Source organism: Puma concolor, chromosome E4, assembly GCF_028749965.1.
Source record: "Puma concolor isolate L17-30 chromosome E4, mPumCon1.1.hap2, whole genome shotgun sequence".
Taxonomy (NCBI): domain Eukaryota; kingdom Metazoa; phylum Chordata; class Mammalia; order Carnivora; family Felidae; genus Puma; species Puma concolor.
In genome coordinates, this window is record NC_141683.1 from 60,769,181 (window position 1) to 60,787,043 (window position 17,863).

Here is a 17,863-nt window from a genome sequence, read left to right on the forward strand (position 1 = left end):
AATATGTTCAACAATGATGCCTCCACCTTGCTTTTTCAGGATTACTTTGGCTATTCCGGGTCTTTTGTGATTCCATACAAATTTTAGGATTGTTTGTTCTACCTCTATGAAAGATGCTGGTGGTATTTTGATATGGATTGCTTAAATATGTAGATTGCTTTGGGTAGTTAAGACATTTTAACAATGTTGGTACTTCCAATCCATGAGCTGGGAATGTTTTCCCATTTCTTTGTGTCCTCTTCCATTTCCTTCATAAGTTTTCAGAGTACAGATCTTATACGTCTTTGGTTAGGTTGATTCCCAGGTAAATTATGAGTTTGGGTGCAATTGTAATGGCATCAGTGCATTGATTTCTTTTTCTGGGGGGGTGGGGGATGGGCTAGATGGGTGATGGGTGTTGAGAAGGGAACTTGTTATGATGAGAACTGGGTGTTGTATGTAAGTGATGAATCACTGAATTCTAACCCTGAAACCAATATTGCACTGTATGTTAGCTAACAAGAACTTAAACAAAAATTTGGGGAAAAAATAGAAAAAAGTGAGCAGATTATTATTATTATTATTATTATTATTATTATTATTAATTTTTGCTATTTTTACACCTCCATTTTGACTCTGATATCCTGACTCAGACATTTTATCTTGGAGAACTTCGATCACACACACACAAAACACATAGGGACACATTTATGCTTAAGAAACATTGGTTCTGTGCCTAAGAAACATTGAAATCAGAAATATATTAACATACAATTTTTGTGGATAAAGTGTTTTCCAGGGAAAAACAGTAAAACATTTTAATTACTTGATCAATAAAAAATATATAGCTCAACATACCAGTTCTAGTTTATCTGCATTTATTTTATAATTATTTTTTCAGGACAAATTCATTTTGATGTAAATGCCTGGATGTTTTATCCACACCATAATGCATTAAGTATAGATTCTGTTATTTTAAGTTTTAAAAAAGGAAATCCTATACTAAGATGTTAGAGCCAGGAGATCAATAATATGTGATCACATGGTGGACAATGTATAGTCAGTGATAGACTAGCCATGTCCTGGTTTCATTTATATGAAAAAGAAACACATATGTATCTGTTTGTGCACTAGTATTTTGACATCTACTACAGGTGCCCAAATTTAACCCTAACCAAAGCAAGAACTTTACCATTAGAACACTGTGTGACTTTAGAAAGGATATATGTCCTTCTGAAGGACAGATCTCTGGATGCCTAGCAGCAGAGGCAGGTATAAAAGCATATTGTATGATTCTGAGACATAGGGTTTCTTCCTGGTTGATATCCATGCCCTCTCTCTACAGGGAACAGTAGGTGGTACTGTGGTGGGGTGGTGGCTTAAAACCTACTTTCAACAAGTAAAGAGTCTTTGCTGCATTACTATGCCTCATAAGGCAGGGAGCACATTGGTGCACTGGAGTTAGTGATGTCCTGCCTACCTGGTGGTGGAGACAGACCTGATCTTTCTTCATTGGCTTCAAACATTTGCCTGTTTTATGCAGGTTTTGATGCCTGTATAAAGTAAACCAGTACACTTTATACCTATATACAGGTGTGGTTGAGCACTTCCCGCCTCTTCCAGTGATAATGGAGTCTGACATCACACCCTCTTGAGAACTGGCTTTTGTAGTTATGTATCCAATCTCTCATTGTACAATGGGGTGACTGATCTTACCAAGAGAATAGGACTGGATCAGATCACAGGAGGTGGGAAGAGTCCAGAGGGTAAGGCTGGGCTCTGCCATTTTAGGCCATGGCTCAACCCCCTCCCATCATGGTTGCTTTAGAAATGAGAGACTCTAATATTCTGGGAGGAATCGTGCCTACTTGCTCTCCATTTGGGGTCATTTTACTGTCCAAATCCCTACATGTGCACTGGCACACACATACTGAAAGTGTGTTCAAGAAAGAGTGGACACCGGGGAAATGACAAGAGAGAAATAATAAAGAGGTTAGAGTGAGCTCTGTCATGGGGCAGCAGCATCCATTTTCATAGCTGCATGCTCAAATGCCCAAAGATAGGCAAGGAATGCTTGAAGTTCATAGGTTTCTGCTGGATGCAGGACTATCCTTGGCCCAGCCTCCAGAGGAAAGGACTAGAGTACTGCATTCAAACTCTGTGGGCACCTGGAATTATGATTAACTAACTCCCCTTAGTTTAGATAATAGCTACAGAAGAAAAGGCTTCCGTGTTCTCCTGTACAGTGTTGTGTTACCTGTGGTTTTCTTCAGAGTTCCATATAATCATAAAGTGTCAATTGGCCTTGGCTCTCCATCAGTGACTCACTGTGTTTATACTTTCTGGAAGCCTTTTAGAGCCTAGAGAGGCTTGGGGATTTAGGTTGGTGAAGACTTGGGATAGGGAAAGACACGTCCGAACACTATACACTGAGTATAGAGTCCACGTAAAATAACAGTTCTTGCTAGACCCCCAGGGTCTTCATTGGGAAATGGGGGGGGGGGGGGTCATCGTCCTGGCTGACATGAGGATGCCTCATGAGTAAAAAGTATACACTGGGACTAGGACGAGAAAGGTAATGGCAGAATCCTGGGATCCCTTGCACAGCTCTGGAGGCTGTAGGTCCCGAGATTTACCCTGGGACCTCATAGGACCACTGCCTTCATGGCGGCCACATAAGGGTGATGATTTTGTTTGAATATCTTCATGCCTGTGGCTCCAGTGCTATTGCTGGACGCCAGGAAACAGGCAGCCTCCTGTGTCCGTGGTTCCCACTGAGTTTTGCTGGAGGAAGTGAACCAGGGAAAGTTCATGCAGAGATAATTCTGGATTTCTCCTGCCTCAGACGTAATTTGGATCTCCTATTACCAACAATTATCTCCATAGAATAAGCAGTTCAAAATCTAGATGGAGTGCTCCATGATCCTTCTGTTTATTCATTCAGTAACTGCTCCAAGCACTCACCTTGTGCTGGGGGATCTGGTGGGCCTAAGTGCAAGGCTTACAATGACAAAGGGGTCCCTGCCTGCCAGGTCTTCACAGTCTGGAGGGGAGATGAACAAAGGTATGAAAGACAAGACATGTGAAAAAAAGGGCAAGAACTGTAATAGTGAAAATAATGAGTCACTGGAGGGTATGAGACTGGGGAGTCACTGGAGGGTGTGAGAGGCCTCACTGAGGTGACATGTGCTGGGGCTAGAATGGCAAGAAGGAACCATCCTGCACATGTCTTCAGTGTTTCAGGGAGAAGATATGGCTGGTGCCGATAATAGGAGACAGAATTGAGTTTGTCCAGAAAACATAAGAAAGGTGGAAAGTGTGGCTGTGGGATTGTGGGAGGGGAGAAGCAGGGGGGAAGCAGAGGATAGGCCAGATGCTGGGACCTGGTAGACCATGAGTTATTCATTCCTATCTAATAGCATTATGCCAATACCTTAAATATTAAAACTACAAGTATTTAATAACTCGCAATTTTTGTGGGAGAGGAATCCAGGCACAGCCTAGCTGCATGACACTGCCTCAAAATCTCTATGAAGCCAGGGCTGTGGTCTCATCTGAGACTCAACAGGGTGATACTTTTCTCCAAGGTCACCCACACAGGCAATGTCAGAATTCAGTTTGAACTGAGAGCCTATTTCAATCTTTTGACCTGGGAACTTGTTTCTCTCCTATATAGGTTTCTCACAGGGTAGTACTTAACTTAAGTGCTTGTTTCCCCATTTCCAGGGGTAGAGGAAAGACAGAGGGAAGAAATGAGGATGGAGAGTGGAGGGAGAGAGAGAGAGGTAGAGAGACATAGAAAGAGGTGGAACACAAGACAAAGCAAGTAAGAAGGAACGACAGAATTTGTGTCATGAAATCTTGAAACTGACCTCCTATCACTCTGTGTTCCATTGGTTAGAAGGCAGTCACTAACAGCTTAGTGGTTTCACAAGGAGTGAAGTTTCCTGGCTGGACGTGGGTCACAGTCTGTGTCCTCTGGGGATGTCAGGAGAGTGTGTTCAGCAGGTTCACCCCAAAACTGAGAACAGTGACTAGATTCAGGAAATGGCTGTAAGTGATGAACATCTAGCCTCACTCATCATCAGAAAAATGAAAATAGGACAATGGATTTGGTGTAATTTCTCATCCACCAAACCAGCAAAATATATTTCACCAAATTCATGAAACTAGAGCCCTTGTTGAGCATTAGAGATAAGGGCACTCCTTTTTCAGTAGTGAGAGGGGCCTCAACTCTTTCACTGGAAGGTGATTGTTGCCATTGTTAGTGTCAGGCGTTGTGCGGCGTAAAGGTAGGAGTTAGAGTCAAAAAGAATTTTTGCAGTTTAAGGCTTTATTGGGAACTAAGGTTCCGGGCGAGGTTCCGTCACTCAAGGAGGGAGTCAGGGAAGTCGCGCCCAGGTATGGTGGGGTAGGGATTTTAAGCTGTAGCAGTTCCGGGTTTAGGCTCGGGTGGGTCTTTCTCTCGTGCCATGTCGTGCTGTTGCTCGGTAATCCGTTGACCTTCAGTTCATTCTGGAGAGCCGCTCGGGGCTCTCCGTTGGGTTGTGCTGGCGCTCGGTGATTGGTTGCCCTTCAGTTTCTTCTGGCGCGCTGGCGAGAGGGCTGTCCCCTTCCAGGGACATCCTAACATTCCAACCTCTTATTGGTGATAATGGGCGACGGATCTGATCTGGCTGCTTCCCATGGGTATAAGGGTGACGCCATAGTATGTGGGGTCTGAGGTGGAATGAGGGAATAGGACCGGACCACCATCTGATGAAATGCGACCTGGGAAACTTCATGCATTCGTTTTTGTACGAAATGGAGAAAACAAGGTAAGAGCATAAGTATTATACAGATAGCAACTAGTGGGGTGACTATGGGGAGGAGCCAAGTTAAGAGGGGTGATTGCCACCAGGAGATTAGGGGGTCTGAGGATCCTGGGTGGGCGGATAGAATTTTTTGGATTTCCTTTAGGTGTTTTATATTGGTTTCAACTAAGCCTGATTCATTGAGGTAGTAGCTGTTATGCCCAGAATTCGTGATCCCCAAAGACCACCAGGGAGCCGAGTCCGATGCAAAAGCAAAAGAGCCTTTATTCGAGCTAGCTCGAGCTCAGTCCCCTACCTGTACCGACACAGCGGTGAGATACCGGAGAGAGAGAGCGAGTTTCAAAAGCATAAAGGTTTTATAGGGGTCTAGGGGCAGTTGGTGAGGTAATGGCTGTGGCCTCAGCTGATTGGCTGGGGAAGGGTCGGAGTCCTGTTACGCAGGTCGCTGGGCGTGTTTTGATCGGGAAGTTACTCAAGGGGAGGAGGTGCGGTCTGAGGTTTCTGCAATTTTCCCGGAAAGGGGGCATGTTGGGGACATAGTCACTCAAGGTGGAGGACACAGAACAAGATGGAGTCGGCTGGCGTAGGTCCGCCCTTTCATTCCCTCCTTGTCATCTAGCTTGCGGACCCAATCATGGGACCGGCTGCATTTAATCCGGGGGCATATGGTGATAAGGGGAACAGAGTTTGGAAGTCTACGCAAAGTTCTGGGAACCAAGTGTCCCTGGGGTGGCTCTGGGAGGTCTGATTAAGTATTGTACCCGAGCTGGTATCTATGATCTGCCAGGTGATGTTTTGGAGGGCGTGGGGACTCCCGGCAGCATGTCTGATGACAAGCAGAGTTAACAGAGTTACTAATATTAGGTGGGTCGAATGCACTGGAGCTCGAGCGGGTTGTGTTGGTCCCAATTGACAGCCCATCGCGTGACGAAGTCCTTCCGGATCGAGGAGGGGTCCGCTGGCCGAACGTGGGTGTGATGGGCCAGGTCACGATGTTGTCTACTTTGAGAGTGGTGGGGGTTGTCAGCACCACGATGTAGGGTCCCTTCCAACGCGGCTCGAGGGTCTCTCGCTGGTGCCTCTTGACGTAGACCCAGTCTCCCAGCCTGTGCTGATGAGGTGTCGGGGTCGGGCCAGCCTCGTAGTTGGCACAGAGGTGTGGCCAAATGTCCTTGTGCACCCTCTGGAGCCCGCTCAAGGAAAGAAAAAGTTCTTGATCTTTAAACTTAGCAAGAAGGTTGGGAATAACAGGGGGTGGCCTGCCAAACATGATCTCGTAGGGAGTAAAACCCAGAGTGTAAGGAGTGTTTCTAACCCGGTAAAGGGCGTACGGTAGGAGAGTCACCCAGTCCCCGCCAGTCTCCATGGTTAATTTGGTAAGGGTCTCTTTTAGGGTTCTATTCATTCTTTCTACCTGTCCTGAGCTCTGGGGCCTATAAGCACAATGTAATTTCCAGTTTGCCCCCACCACCTTGGCTACTGCCTGTGTTACCTGCGAGATAAAAGCTGGTCCATTGTCTGATCCTACCATGGCAGGAAAACCATACCTGGGTAAGATGTCTTCTAGTAGCTTCTTAGCCACCGTCTGAGCCGTTTCATGCTTGGTTGGGTATGCCTCCACCCAGCCAGAGAAGGTGCCTGTAAATACTAAAAGATATTTATAACCATACTTTCCTGGTTTGACTTCAGTGAAGTCGACTTCCCATTGGGCTCCCGGTCTGGTGCCTCTGAGCCTGGTTCCTTTTTTATTTGATGTGGCTCTCGCGTTGGTGAGTCGGCAGGTCTTGCAGGCAGATACAACTTGCTCTATTTTGGTGTCCTGTTGGCGAATCTTGATTCTGGCATGTCGGATTAAGTCTTTTAATTTTTGGGCCCCCATGTGAGTAGACTGATGCATGTGCTCTAATATCGAGACTCCGAGCCGGTCCGGCAGCACGAGCTCCTTGTTAGGTGTATACCACCATCCCTTTATCTCCTGGGCCATGGGGAGTTTCTTGATCCTCCTGGGAGTATTTGGGCTGGGCTGGTAAAACCGGGTCTCCCGGGTCCGGTAGTTGTATGGTCATGATGGGGACTGAAGTAAGGGCTACTGCCTTGGCTGCCTGGTCAGCCTTTTGATTACCTCTAGCTACTGGGTTATCAGCTTTCTGGTGCCCTTGGCAGTGGATAATGGCTAGCTTGGCAGGAAGCCATAAAGCCGTAAGCAGGTTAAGTATCTCCTGCTTATTTTTTATAGTCCGTCCTTCTGCCATTAGTAACCCCCTCTCCTGATAAATTGCCCCATGGATATGAGCTGTGGCAAACGCATAACGGCTGTCTGTGTAGATGTTAGGCCGTTTTCCAGCTCCCAGCATCAGTGCCTTGGTGAGGGCTATGAGCTCTACTCGCTGGGCTGACGTTCTGGAGGGTAGAGCCTCCGCCCATACGGTGTCCGTTTCGGTGACCACCGCTGCACACGCATACCTGTGTCCGTCTCGCACAAAGCTGCTGCCATCAGTGAACCAAGTAGCCTCGGCATCGGGGAGGGGCCGGTCGGTCAGGTCCGTCCGGAATCCATGTACTTGTTCCAGGATTCCCACACAGTCATGTAGTGGAGCACCAAGGTCAGGGTCGGGCAGCAGGGTTGCAGGATTGAGGCTGCACTGGGGTGGAACCGCACCCGTGGAGGGTTGAGTAGGAGGCTCTGGTAATGCGTCATACGTATGTTATTCATCCATCTATCAGGAGGCTGTTTCAGGACCCCTTCAATGGCGTGTGGGGTCGTGATCCAGATCTCCTGTCCTACGGTCAGTTTGTCTGCATCCTTGACTAGGAGTGCTGTCGCCACAATAATTCTTAGGCATGGCGGCCAGCCGGCAGCCACTGGGTCTAGTTTCTTGGACAGGTAAGCCACCGGGCGGTTCCAGGGGCCTAAGGCTTGAGTTAGAACCCCTTTTGCTATTCCCTTATGTTCGTCTACAAAGAGGGGGAAGGGCTTCGTAATGTCTGGTAGGCCCAGGGCTGGGGCACTTAGGAGGGCCTTTTTTAACTGATTAAAGGCAGTTTTTTCTTTTTCAGCCCATTTAAATGTTTTCCCCTCTTTGGTAGCTTCATATAGGGGCCTGGCGATCTCAGCAAAACCTGGAACCCAGAGGCGGCAGTAGCCGGCCGATCCTAGGAATTCCCTTACTTCTCTTCGGGAGGTGGAGTAGGGATCTTTAGGACAGTTTCTTTTCTGGCATCTGGTAACCGCCGCTGTCCACCCTCCAGGATATATCCCAGGTAACTTACCCTCTCCCTGCATATCTGAGTCTTCTTCATAGATGCCTGGTACCCTAAGGCCCCCAGGGTAGCCAGCAGGTCCTGGGTCTCTCGCTCACAGTCTTTGGCTGTGTCGGCAGCAATCAGGATGTCATCTACGTACTGTAGGAGGGGGAGGCCAGGGTGCTCCCTTCTGTACTCACCCAGGTCCTCGTGTAGTGCCTCGTTGAAGATGGTGGGTGAATTTTTGAATCCCTGAGGTAGCCATGTCCAGGTGAGTTGCCCACTGTAGCCCTCCTCTGGATCATGCCACTTGAAGGAGAACAAGGGTTGGCTTTGGGGTGCCAGCGGCAGACTGAAGAAGGCGTCCTCTAAATCTAGTACAGTATACCAGACCCTGGAGGGCGCCAAGGAGCTCAAGAGAGTATATGGGTTGGGAACAGTTGGGTGTATGTCCGTGACCCTCTTATTTACTTCCCGGAGGTCTTGTACCAGTCGGTAGTCATTTGTGTGAGGCTTTTTGACCGGCAGTAGGGGGGTGTTCTAGGGAGACTGGCAAGGAACTAGTACCTCTAAGCTTTGTAGTCTCTGGATGTGTGGCTGGATCCCCTTCCGGGCCTCCTGAGACATGGGGTATTGTTTGATCCTTACTGGACTTTCTCCTGGCTTGAGCTCTACCAGGACCGGGGTCCTGTGAGTGGCTAGTCCTATCCACCCCCCCTGCCCCCCGTCTCTGCCCAAACCGAAAGGAATTCTTGTAGCCATCTGTCTATATTATCCTCTCTTGGGAGCGCCTCTTAGTGGAGGCAGTATTCATCCTCCAGTTTCATGGTCAGGACCTGGATGGGGTGGCCCTTGCCATCGGTGACCTGAGGCCCCCCCTTGTCTGAAAGTTATCTTAGCTTCTATCTTGGTCAGTAAGTCCCGTCCTAACAGCGGGTAGGGGCATTCTGGTATTACCATAAAGGAGTGGGATACCCGGCCCGTTCCCAAATCTACTGTTCTTCGGGTAGTCCATGAATACTGGCTCATACCAGTTGCCCCTTGTACCCAGGACTTCTTGCTGGCTAGTTTTCCTTGTGGGGTGCGGAGGACCGAATGTTGCGCTCTGGTGTCGACGAGGAAGTCAACAGGGGTCCCCTCCACTTTAAGAGTTACCCTGGGTTCGGGGAGAGGGTCCGAACCCCGACTCCCCTAATCACTCAGTTCATCAACTCTAGGACTTTTACTCGATCAGTCTTGCTTCCCTTCCCGCCGGCCCTTTTCAGAAAATCTCGGTCCCAATGCCCTATCTCCTTGCAGTATGTGCACTGATCTTTCTTCAGCCTCTGCTTCCCCCCCTTGGTGGTTCCTGTACCTTTTCTTGTGTTGTCTGCCAGCTGCCGGAGACGGCGGTCTCGTTCTTCGGGGGAGTCAACAGTGGTAGCTAGTAGTATTCTGGCCAGGTCTCGAGTCTGCTTACTGCTGGCAGCCGCCATGGAGTGAGGCTGCTTGTCCTCAGGAGGCTCCCAGTTATTATATACCTTTTCGGCTACCACCAGTAAGTCCTGCAGACTTTTTTCTCCTAGTCTATCTATTTTCTGTAATTTTCTCCTAATGTCTACGGCTGATTGGTTTACAAAGGCCTTGATAACAGCTGCCTTGCTTTCCAGAGCCTTTGGATCCATGGGGGTATAGGTACGGAATGCCTCCATGATCCATTCTAAAAAGGCAGCCGGAGATTCATCTTTTCCCTGTTGTACATTTCCTACCTTGGCCAAATTGGTTGGCTTTCTAGCAGCCATTCGGAGACCCCCCATTAGATTCTGGTGGTAGACCCGGAGCCTCTCCTTACCTTCTGCCGTGTTGAAATCCCACTGGGGCCGAGTTAAGGGGAAGGAGGCATCTATCTGAGCCTGGTTGGTGGCGGGATTCCCATCTGCGCCCGGAACTAGTTTTCGGGCCTCATTGAGAATCCTTTCTCTTTCTTCAGTCATGAACAGGACCTGCAAAAGCTGCTGGCAATCGTCCCACGTGAGCTGATGAGTAAAAAGAACAGAGTCTAATAAATCAATAAGCCCAGCCGGTTTCTTGGAAAACTTAGGATTCTGAGCTTTCCAATTGTAGAGGTCACTAGTGGCGAAAGGCCAATAGTGATGGGGCTGATTCCCCTCCGCGTCTGGGGGTCCAGTGTCTTGCAGGGGTGGAATAGTGGAGTTGGCGGCAGAGGCGGATTGCTCCCTCTGAGCCCTTTGTCTGGTAAAGGGCGGGCTTCCCACTGGAGCATTTCCACCTCCCGTTCTCCGAACAGCGTCTGCCTCCCCCGGAGGGGGAGGATGGTGTTCTTCCGGCATCCTAGGGGGGTTATACGGGGGAGGAACAATTAATTCTTCTTCAGTTTCCCCCTGTAGGACAGGGTAGAGGGGTGTTGAAGACTGGGTAAGACTTGTTTTCCTTCTTCTCTGTCCCCTGCAAGGCAAGAATGGGTTTTGGCTCTGGAGGGAGTGGGGCTAGGAAGGGCTTAAGCCAAGAGGGTGGGTAGAGGGGTAGTCTGAGTCTGTCCCATAACATCCATCCAGTAAGTCCACAGAACAAAACAGAGAAACACAGAAACAGACAAACAGAGGGCCCTTAGAAACAGTCTTCCAACTCCGTGGAAGCAAAACTGAAAGCTAGCTCAGACCTTTGAGGGGATTCCACGTCCCTCCAAAACTGATGAGGGGATTCCACGTCCCTCCAGAAGGGAGGATCGGAACGTCTTCCAAAACTCCTGGCCCGTGGTCCTCCAGTGCGTCCACTTAGACTGTGCCAGGCACTACCAGATGAGGGGATTCCACGTCCCTCCAAAACCGATTTCAGAAATGAGCTCACGCAGAAAAGATGGAACAAACAGACACTAACGTGGCCAGTCAGGCTCTCCGGGTCGGGGGTCCCTCGGGGGTCTTGGGGATCCCGGGTGAGCCCCCAAATGTTATGCCCAGAATTCGTGATCCCCAAAGACCACCAGGGAGCTGAGTCTGATGCAAAAGCAAAAGAGTTTTCATTCGAGCTAGCTTGAGCTCAATCCCCTACCTGCACCGACGCAGCGGTAAGATACCGGAGAGAGAGAGCGAGTTTCAAAAGCACAAAGGTTTTATAGGGGTCTAGGGGTAGTTGGTGAGGTAATGGCTGTGGCCTCAGCTGATTGGCTGGGGAAGGGTCGGAGTCCTGTTACGCAGGTCGCAGGTCGCTGGGCGTGTTTTGATCGGGAATTTACTCAAGGGGAGGAGGCGTGGTCTGAGGTTTCTGCGATTTTCCCGGAAAGGGGGCATGTTGGGGACATAGTCACTCAAGGTGGAGGACACAGAACAAGATGGAGTCAGCTGGCATAGGTCCACCCTTTCAGTAGCAACATTCTTCCCTCAGGAACAGGCATGTTCCCCCTTTTTCTGCTATTAGGAGATCTAGGGCTTGTCGGTTTTATAGAGTGACCTGTGCTATGGAGTTGATCTGCCTTTGTAAGGTGGATAGGGAGGTTGCTGAGGCTTCTATTGTGATTTGGAGCCTGTTTGACAGGTCCCTGGAGGAGGTAATGGAGTGTGCGAGGGAGCCGGTCCCAACCCCGGCGGCCAATAGGGACATGGCTAGGGATAGTCCGACCATTAGTGGGAGGAAAAAGGCTCATTTTTGGAGATGGAATTCGAGGAGTTGATGGAGTTCTTCCTGTCCGTGTAGGGTGAATTGGGGGATAATGGTGACTGGGAGACAGATAAAAGCATTTTTGGGCATTTGTTTATAAGCTGTGCCATTACACCAATAGAATCCCCCTGGGGGAGGGTTGTGGCTAGGCATAGGCAGGGGGGAGGGGCAAGTTGGGGAGGCATGAGAAGAGTAGCATATTGGGTGAGACATGTTGCTTTGAGGGGTCTCAGTGAGGATGGGAATCGGTGGGGAGATTTGACTTCTGGGGTGGTTGATGGAGTTAGTGGTGTTGGGAAAGGGGGTGGGTAATGGGACGGCTATTACTGGATTCTGCTGAAGGGATGCACAAAGAAAGCCGTGTGACAGGTTGGTTAAGCCTGAGTGGTTAAGCAGGATCGCTCCTTGTCTGATCAATGTAAGCCATGAGAAGGGATGTTGTGCAGGGGGTGTCTGTAGTTGTGTGTTGAGCTGGTCTTCTTGGTCCATGATTACTTGGGTAAGAGCTTTAAGGTTGGAGAGGGAAGGAGACATAGAGGGCTCATAAGTTCGATAGATGGTTAAAGAGGAGATGGGGTTAGAGAAGTGGCCGTTCTGATACAGTTTGCCCTTTATTCTGGTTTGCCAGCGGGGATCCCATGGATCAGGGACAGTAAGGGTAAAGTTGCCATTTTTTAAGCAGAAGCGGCCCATCCTTGGCCCTGTGAAGCAGTATAGGTTGAGCCAGTGTATGTTACAATAGTGATAGAGGCATCCTCCATATTGGTTGGGGGAGGTCTGGGAGCATATTTTGTCGGTCTGGTCATATAAAAAGCAAATGGCGGGAGTAATCTGCATAGAGGCTTGGAGTGTGTTGAAGGAGGGAAATTTAAAGGTGACTTGATTTTGGCACCCAACAATGGGGCAAGGGGTAGAGGATATGATAGAGGTGTGTCCATTAAACGTTTCAGATAGGTAAAAAAACCCACCTATAGGAGGGTTGTGAGCGCATAAGGGGGATGATGTTAACAAGGAGTAACGGGGAAGTATCATCATGATATATAAGTATGGTTAGTAAAAAGGTAAAGAAGGAGATTTCGATGGGGGAGAAATCGGAGAGAGTTCCCTGAAGCCAACAGTCAGAGACCCAGGAGAGAAATAAGGGGAGGGCGATGGGGTCCGATGAGTGGGAGAGTTGTAGCTTGTGTAATATTGTGAGTGTGAAGGTGGAAAACCAAGGGGAAGGGTCTGTCATGAAGGGGCCTGTCGGGTTAGTTTGAGGGTAAGGGGGCCGGTTGGTTGGGAGGTCCACGACTCTTCTGGTATAGGGGGTAAAGGGGGGGCCCGTTTGAGGTCAGAGGTGTGAACCCACAGGGTGTGGCCCAATAATTTAGCAGCCGTGGGGGTTGTGAGTATGACCGTGTAGAGACCCTCCCACTGGGGGGCAAAGGTTGGTTTTTGTCTTACTCGAAGGAGCACTGAGTCTCCTGGGTTTACAGATAGTGAGGGAGAGGAGAGATCAATGGGAGCTGATAGAGTGAGGTCAGCGTACTGTCGAATCAGGTGTCGGAGCAGGCTGAGGTAAGGGAGATAGGCAGCCAAAGGAGGAGGATCTTTTGGTAGGGGTTGGGGTAACAGGAAGGGTCGCCCGTATAGGAGTTCAAATGGGCTGAGGCCTGTGGGTCCTCGGGGAGTGGCTCGGAGTTGGGTGAGTGCTATAGGTAGGAGTTGAGGCCAAGAAAGCCGAGTCTCTATGGAGAGTTTAGTGAGATGGTCTTTTATGAGGCCATTGGCCCTTTCAACCTTACCCGAGGACTGGGGGTGGTATGGTATATGGAGTTTCCAAGTAATACCCAAAGCTTTGGAGACCTGTTGGGTGACTGCTGAGATGAAAGCAGGCCCGTTGTCAGACTGTATCCTTCTTGGTAGACCAAAGCGGGGAATGATGTCCTTGAGTAGGATCTCAGCCACTGTGGAGGCCCCTTCAGATGAGGTGGGGAAGACTTCTGTCTTTCCACCCTATAAATGTGTCAATTATGGTAAGGAGATACCGTAATTTTTTGTGTTTTGGCATGTGAGTGAAATCTACTTGCCAGTCTTCGCCTGGGAGATGGCCCCACATCTGATGAGTGGGGCCTGGGTGCCTCATCCTACCTTGGGAACTGACTGCGGTGCACGTGGTGCATCGTTGGCGATCAGTTGTCGTAGGTGGGGGTGGTACATAATGGGCTCAAGGAAGCGGAAGGTGGCCTCCGGCCCAATGTGTAGGGTTTTGTGGATTTTTGTTAGTAGGGAAGGGCCTAGGCTATTTGGGAGGGCCAGTCGGGGGCCCAGCATGATCCAGCCTGCGTTGGTGTGGGCATCGGGATGGGCCATGTATTGTTTTTGTTCATCTGGGGTACAATCGCGAGTTGTATCTTCGGTGAGGATGCCCATAGGAACTGGGTCGAGAGAGAGAGCTGTTTGTCTGGCAGTGTTGTTAGCCTTGTGATTTCCTATAGCTGTCTCTGTGGTTAGGGGTTGATGGCCCTTGCAGTGGACAATGGCCACTTCCTGTGGGAGCTTGAGGGTCTCAAGGAGTTTCGCTATGAGTGGCCCGTTGATGATGGGGGTACCCTTAGTTGTGAGGAATCCTCTTTCTTCCCATAAGTGGGAGTGTGTATGTGCAATAAGGAAAGCGTATTTTGAGTCTGTGTATATTCTGACCCTTTTGTTTCTGGACGATTGGAGAGCCCTCATGAGGGCTGTGAGTTCAGCCTTCTGGGATGTGGTTCCTGTGGGTAGTGTCTGGGTCTCTAGAGTTTGGCTTAATGTAACTACAGCATACGCTGCTTGTCGGTGGCCCTTGCAGTCAACTAGTGAGCTGCCACCGTCTACAACTAGAGTAAGATCAGGGGACGTGAGGGGAAGTTCCTTTAAGTTAGATGGAGGTTTGGAGAGGATATCTATAAGTTCAGTGCAGGAGTGGAAGGGTGGCTGTGAAGTGTCTTTGGGGTTGATTTGCGGAAGTAGCGTGGCAGGATTGAGTCTGGGGGAGAGTTGGAGCGATATTTCAGGATTTTCAATAAAGAGCAGATGGAACAATTGTATGCGTGATGGGGAGAGGTGTGCCAGGGCCTCAAGTGTAAGGAGATCAGATGGTGCGATGAAAGTACCGTTAGGGGGCAGTGTAGGGTGAGTTTGAGTGCGTCTTGGGTTTGAGTGGCTGCTGCTGCAAGTGCTCTAAGGAAGGGTTGCCACCCCCTGATCATAGGGTCCAGTTGTTTAGAAAGGTAGGTGACAGCTTGTAACTTAGGGCCACACAGTTGGGTTAGGAGCCCGGTTGCAATTCCAGCCCTCTCATCTGTGTATAAGAGGAAAGGCTTTGAAACATTAGGGAGGGAAAGGACTGGTTGAGTGACTAGAGATGTGACCTGCCGTTGGAAGGCCCTTGCAACCGATCCCGGGCTGGAGAGTGGGCCTTGGGGGGTTTCTTTGGCTGCTTTGTATAGGGGAGCTGCGTGTATAGCAAAGTTAGGGATCCAGTGTCGGAAGAAGCCTACTAGACCCAGGAAGGAGAGGATTTCGTCTGCATTGGTAGGTGGGGACAGGGTCTGGAGGGCTTGGAGGCGATCTTGGGTTAGGGCCTTGGTAGGAGGTGTGAGTGAGACTCCCAGGAATGTGACTGTATTAGTACAGATTTGGGCTTTGTGTGAGGAGACTCGATACCCCAGGTTAGCCAGGAAATTTAGGATTTGGACTCTATCTTGTTGGTGTGGTCGAAAGAGGTTCCACATAATAGAAGGTCATCTACGTACTGTAGTAGAGTACAGTGACTGGACAGTGGGGCTTTGAGGAGATCCCTGGCCAAGGCCTGCCCAAAGAGATGGGGACTATCACGAAATCCTTGGGGAAGTACCATCCATGTGAGTTGGCAGGCCAGAGAAGTGACTGGATCTTGCCATGTGAAGGCAAAGAGGAATTGGGACTCAGGATGTAAGGGAATGGTGAAAAAGGCATCTTTGAGATCAAGCACTGTAAAATGGGTCGTGGATGGGGGGATTTGGGAGAGGAGGGTATATGGGTTGGGCACTACTGGATAGATGGGAATTACAGCTTCATTGATTATTTGGAGGTCTTGAACTAGTCTATATGAACCATTTGGCTTTTTTACAGGCAAGATTGGGTGTTGCAGGGGGAATGACATGGGATTAGGAGGCCCTCCTTGAGTAGGCAATCGATGATGGGCTTCAGGCCTAGTCGGTGGGTGTGGGAGAGTGAGTATTGGGGTCTAGATGGGAATTGTGATGGATTTTTGAGTCTAATGAGGACAGGTTGGTGATGGGTGGCGATTGTTGGGGTGGATGTATCCCATACGATTGGGTCTATTGGGAGGTCTGGGTGTGGGTTAAGGCTGTGGTCTGTGTCGTCCGTGATAACAGCCAGTAGGAGATGAGTGGGGGAGGGAGAGGAGCAAATAGCTGGTAAATGTATAGAGGCTTCTAATTTACTGAGGATGTCTCGGCCCAACAGGGGGATGGGGCAGGAGGGGATGACTAGGAAGGAGTGGGAGAAGTGGAGGCCATCCAGGCAGCAGGTGAGTACCGGTGTGCATGGGGGAATGGAGGGGGTGCCATTTATGCCCATGACCGAAACGGAGGATGGTGTGGTGGGGCCGGAATAGCTCGGCAGGATGGAATAGGTAGCCCCGTGTCCAATAGAAAGAAATGGACTTACCCGCTACCTGGAGTTTTACCCTGGGCTCAGCGTGGGTCACCGGAGTTACTGAGTCTGGGGCTCGTCAGTCGTCATCCTCCATCTCCAGCAGTTGGAAGGCAGAGTCCAATCCGGGTGAAGCTTCGCCACGTGGAGGCGTTGCGAGTCTGTCATCCCTTGGGTTAGGACAAACGGATTTCCAGTGGCCCATTTGCTGGCACAATGGGCATGGACTGGTAGGTTTTTTGGGATGGGGACACCGACGAGACCAATGGCCTTCTTGGCCACATTTAAAACAAGGCCCCGGAGGGGGCCGTGGTCCAGAGGGCCTTAACTGCGGCTGGCCTCAGGGCAGCTACCAAGGCTTGGGTTTGTAATTGTACCTTTTGTTGGAGACGGGCCTGTCGCTGTTGTTCTTGAGCTTCCTCTCGGCCATTAAAAACTGTAAAAGCCATCTTTACCAGGTTGGCCATAGGGGTTTGAGGGCCGTCTTCGGCCCTTTATAGTTTTTTTCGAATATCGGGGGCTGACTGGGAAATAAAATAGGTTGCCAATACCGTGGCCCTGGCGGGGGTGGTAGGGTCTAATCTGGTATGTTGGGTAAGTGCCTCTGTGAGCCGGCTAAGGAAGGCTGCGGGGTTTTCATGGGGGTCTTGTATTATTTCTTAGAGTTTGTTAAAATTGACTGATTTGTTTGAGGTTGCCCTCATGCCTGCTAGTAGGCATTGGATCATCTGGTCCCGGCGCCAGTGACCATTGCCTGCATGTTGGTAGTTCCAATCGGGATCGGCCGCCGGGACAGCATCGGCTCCTACGGGCATAGTGGGGTCGGTCATGTGGGTTTGGTCTGCGTGCTCTCTGGCTGCGGCCTGGATGCGCTTCCTCTCCTCAGGGGTGAGGGTAGAGGTGAAGATCACATGAATGTCATGCCATGTGAGACTGTAGGCTTGGGCGATGTATTGGAATTCCTTAATGTATTGGGTGGGGTCTGCTGAGAATGACCCTAGTCGCTTTTCGATGGCGGGCAAGTCTTGGAGAGGAAGGGGACGAGAACACGAACCAGGCCTTCAGGCCCTGCCACCTCATGGAGAGGTAAGATGGCCTCTGGGGTCTGTTCGCTGGGAGAGGCCTGAGCGTGAGTTCGGGATGATATGGGAGGCGAGGGTGGGACGGCTGGAAGTTTGGGGTATGGAGGGGGGCGAGGGCCAGTGGGTGGCGTGGCCAGATCCTCTAATGGGTCGGAGATCGGGGAAGTTGGTGAGGTGGGGTCGTCAGGGGGGTTGTGGGCGGGCAAGGAGCACACATGCAGAGGGGCAGGAGGAACATAGGTGGGGGCGAGACCTGAGGTCCCAAAAGGCCGTAACATAGGGTATTTCTCCCCATTTTCCCAGCCGATGGCAGAAATTGTCCAGATCGGTTAAGATTTGGTATTGTAAAGACCCCTCAGGTGGCCATTGAGAATCATTATCTAATTTGTACTGAGGCCAGACTACAGTGCA

The 17,863-nt window shown here is 50.0% G+C and overlaps 2 long non-coding RNA genes across 2 annotated transcripts in view; one reads left to right on the top strand and one right to left on the bottom strand.

Moving 5' to 3' along the window:
- LOC147572726 (uncharacterized) overlaps positions 1 to 17,863 on the top strand; it is a 99,538-nt gene that overhangs the window by 8,263 nt on the left and 73,412 nt on the right. The gene's annotated exons all lie outside the window — the stretch shown is intronic.
- LOC147572727 (uncharacterized) overlaps positions 4,293 to 17,863 on the bottom strand; it is a 14,107-nt gene continuing 536 nt past the window's right edge. Inside the window, exons 2-3 of the long non-coding RNA XR_015245847.1 lie at positions 16,386 to 16,540; positions 4,293 to 4,757 (exon numbers count right to left, since the gene is read on the bottom strand). This is a non-coding gene — a long non-coding RNA (uncharacterized LOC147572727). The remainder of the gene's footprint in view (positions 4,758 to 16,385; positions 16,541 to 17,863) is intronic.